The following is a 4402-nucleotide window of genomic DNA, read 5'->3' as shown; positions in this document are numbered from 1 at the left end:
ACTAGGGTCAATTTCAGACCTTATTCAGGACTGTACTATTCTCTTGTTAAGTAAGAGTAAAAAGAAAGCTGCAACCAAATTGGGTAACAATATCCTGGAGAATCCCAGGGACGGGACAGCCTGGTGGGCTGCTGTCTATGGGGTCGCACAGAGTCAGACACGACTGAAGTGACTTAGCAGCAGCAGCAAATGTATAGGCAGAACAGGACAACAAGTTATATGGTTCTCATAGGTTACATTTGGCCATCCAACTGCATGTGTGAGACTGAGAACACAAACAGAAAAGTACTGTTTAAATACATATAAATATACTGCTGCTGCTGCTGCTGCTGCTGCTAAGTCGCTTCAGTCATGTCCGACTCTGTGTGACCCCACAGACAAGAGTACTGGAGTGGGGTGCCATTGCCTTCTCCGAAATATACTACAGTCCAAATTAAATACTTAACCAATGGTCACATGATGAGCACAGGCGTACCTTATTTCTGCAATGGAACCATATTTCCTAATTCTTGAGTACTTGAAGGTATATGAAGCTTCCTTAAGGCAGTTGTTTCCTTCCATGTGGGAAGTTAAAACATGGCTACCTGGAGGCCTTAACACAGCTGAAAAGCTTTAGGATAACACCCTGATTAGTGATTCACTACTTCTCTGAAAACCTGGAACATATTTTAAATGCTTTGCTGCTTTTTAATTACTCTGTGTGCAAACATCACTTCAGTGCTATATAAAGTAGCCATGGTGGTGGGGGTGGTTTAGTCACTAAGTCATGTCCAACCCTTGCAACTTCATGGACTATAGCCTGCCAGGCTCTTCTGTCTGTGAGACTGCCCAGGCAAGAATACTGGAGTGGGTTGCTTAGCCATAGGTATGCTCTATTTTAGATGCTTTGAACAGTACATATCTAGAATGGCCCACGGTGTTTGAAATCCTGCATGGACCCATTTTTTGTGAGTAGTGAGGGAAAGTCAAGTGGGCTCAATGAATGCCCTTCTCTGATGATCCCAAACGGTCCATTCCACCCCCCTTCCAGGCAGTTTTCTGTGAGGTAGTGTAACACAGCAGGATGGGCACATCACTTAGCAGGCAGCCACTGCTGGGCCTCATTACTCCACACCCTGTTACTAGGCAACAGGTCTTGCTCAGCCATTGGTCCGGTTCCTCAGTGGGCTCTGCCCATAAGCCACAAACTGTCAATGAGAAACCGTAGTTGTCCTGCTCAGCTACTGGTCAGTGCCACAGTGGACCCTGCCCACAAGTAACAGTCAGTGAGGGACCGTTAGGTAAGTGATTCAGCTAAGGGTTAGTGGTGTGGAGATCATCAGGTAGACAGTGAAGTAAGAGGCCCTCAGGCCTTCTCCTGGAGGCCCTCAAGCTCACTCAGCCTTAGGCCAGCAGGTGAGCTGGAGGGCCCAGGAAACAGACCGGGGACTATGTCCTGCTCCAGAGCCCTGACTAAGGGCCTCCACTAGCCCAGGCCTTGAGGCATTGGTGAACCTCTCCCCCATCCCTGTCTCTGCGACCTACTAGCAGTGGCCGACTATGTGGGTCACGGTCTGTCAGACCTGGTCTCCCCTATTTGGGTGGCCTGAGGAGACTGAGGGCCAGTTGGATTGGGTGCCTGGTTCCCTCAGGGATGACAGCTGGGCGGGGTGTGGGAACCTGGCCCTGAGGGAGCTGTGACCTGAGATCTGCCTCCTCTTAGCCAGGACTGGGACCTTGGAGGGTGCAAGTTGTGCCTTGGGACCTTGCTCTTTCTTGTCAGGACAGAGAATAACATTCATCTGGTAGAGATTTACAGGAACATCGCTACCTGACCATGACCTGACCTGAAGAACAAAGGCTCTGACACCAAGAAGTCTGCAACAACTTAACCACAGCCCACCCTCACCTTTGGCTTTTGAAGGGGCTTGCTGAAAGCTTTCAGTAACCTTGGGGTTTTTAGGGTATGAGCCACCCTCTCCTTGTATGAACCTGTAATAAACCTTTCTCTGTTTCAAACTCTATGTTTTATTATTGATTGGCCTCACTGTGCCTGGGGCACGTGCACTTGAGATTTGGTAACAGTAGGATGAGGAGGGAAGCAGGGGGGCGGGGAGGGGCGGGGTGTGTTGGGGGGTGGGGATAGAGGAGTGAGTGGCTCCCAAAGCTACCCAGCGGGCAGGTGCCTCCCCAGGAGTCACCACTCAGTCTCACTCATCGCCGGAGGGACGTTCTCACCTCCAGCTTATCTGTCAGTTCCTTGTGCATCTGCTCATCCTGCCGACTCTTGTTCCGGTTCCTCTTCAGCAATGCCGTGCCCCCTCGGGTCGCTAACACCAGATCCTTCTGCCGGATTCTGGGCGGGCGCGGTGGCTGCAGTCCGACCCTCCCTGGGCTTGTCCTGGGGATGCTCCCCGGGTTCGGAAGCCCGTTCCCCGGCCGCCAGCAGCTCCAGTTCCTCCTCTAGCGCCAGTTCCAGCTCCGCCGGGCCCCCGGGAAAGAAGTTGAGGGCGGCGACAGCATTGCGACCTCAGCCGCGGCAAGCAGCCAAGCGTAGCAGGCGCTCTTCAGCTTGGCGGGTGTTGAAGCGCGGCCGCCAGGCCCAGGCAGGAGGCGGGCGGACTTGGCCCGCGCGGAGCCCTCAGCGGTGCGGCTGGCCGGCCGGCAGGGTGGAGGGGCCCCGACCCGCCGGCCGGCCGCGCCCCTCCGCCGATCCCGGGCTCAGGGGGTCGGCGCTTGCTGGGGAGGAGGCGGTAACAAAGGATGAGGAAGGGGAGACTGAGGAGACAGGAAGCAGGAGGAAGGTTGCGACGGGGAACCACCAGGTTTTCAGTCGCCTTGTTGCTGCTAGGTGGGGCTGCCGCGGTCGCCCGGGCAACGCCTTGCGGGGCGCTCTGCTGTCGCTGCGACGCTTGATGGAACCGAGCTCCTTGTCCCTTGGCTCGGCGGCAGCAGCAGCGACAGCGGTTCCAGGTCTCGCGCAGCACAGCCCCGCGAGCTCCTCCCTGCATTCCTCAGCTCCTCCAGTTCTCCCGGCCAGCCGCACCCCCTCTCCCCGCCCCTTGCCGGCACAGGACGCGCGCGGACACCTGTTCACCGCGTCCGCGAGCGATTCGCCGGTTCATGCATCTCCTCAGCGGCGCCCAGGCGACGCTGGCGGCCTGAACTCCTGGGCGCGCTACCTGTGGAGACCGCTGTTGCCTTCCTAACGGTCTTGGCGCTTCTCGGGTGCGGTCACGCCCCCGGCCTCACACCCACCTCTCGGTATGGCCCCGCCCCTAGCACGTTCACTTCGGGGTGTGGCCTCCCGAGAACCTCGGAGCACGGCCCCGCCCCCAGCTTCGTTCTCACCTCTGGGCGCCTATGAGAGCCTGGCCTCACTCCTATTTCGGGTTTAGGAGTTTCTGTGTGTTCAGTGGGTCTCAGACTTAGTTGGTCTCCAAGGGAACTGAGGACATTTCTCCAGCCACGATTTTGGGTCTGATTCCCTGTGAGAGTTAAGCAGTCAGGAGAGGGAGCGCTAGAGAGCAATAGAAGAGATGACTTCATTATCCCAGCTTCTCGATGATGACGCAGGAATACAAGGGATCAGATGCTTTGGAAACCAGCAACCCCTAAAGAAAGGGGTTCTATTTAGAAATAATGGGGAAAACCGCTCACAGGTGGGAAATACGAAGCAAACATTCTGCCCAATAATAACTTCTGTTCGCTGTTGCTGTTAAGTCGCTTCAGTCGTGGCCGACTCGGTGCGACCCCATAGACGGCAGCCCACCAGGCTCCCCCGTCCCTGGGATTCTCCAGGCAAGAACACTGGAGTGGGTTGCCATTTCCTTCTCCAATGCATGAAAGTGAAAAGTGAAAGTGAAGTCGCTCAGTCGTGTCCGACTCTTAGCGACCCCATGGACTGCAGCCCACCAGGCTCTGCCGTCCCTGGGATTCTCCAGGCAAGAGTACTGGAGTGGGGTGCCATTGCCTTCTCCATTAGACACTTATTATGTGCCATGTCTTGTTTTAAGTGCTAAATACGAATTATCTTCACAAGAATCTTATAAAGTCACTCTTCCCATTTTACAGAGAAGGAAACTGAGAGCTTGAGAGATCGGATCAGATCCAGGCAGACTTACTCCAGGGTTTGCATATATTGTTATTCTTTACTTCCCTCAGATATAAATCTTGAGGAAGATAAATGGTAATCGTGAGCAAGAGGGCCGGGGTCGATATTCAAGGTGATATCAGGAAAGGTTCCTGAAATAACCAAACCAAGGACTTAAGAGTCTACTAGGTGATGCCAGTCAGTTCTGGCTTTGACGTCATTGGTGATGCTCTGTCTCCTATCTTCAGAAACAGTCTCATCTGAGGCTAGAATTGGTTCCTTTCCTCTTGGACAACCCATTTTTAAGTTAGACCACACTTTGTTTCTTTT

The sequence above is a fragment of the Bos indicus x Bos taurus genome, chromosome 17 (assembly GCF_003369695.1).
Source record: "Bos indicus x Bos taurus breed Angus x Brahman F1 hybrid chromosome 17, Bos_hybrid_MaternalHap_v2.0, whole genome shotgun sequence".
NCBI lineage: Eukaryota > Metazoa > Chordata > Mammalia > Artiodactyla > Bovidae > Bos > Bos indicus x Bos taurus.
This window is presented reverse-complemented; position numbering follows the sequence as displayed.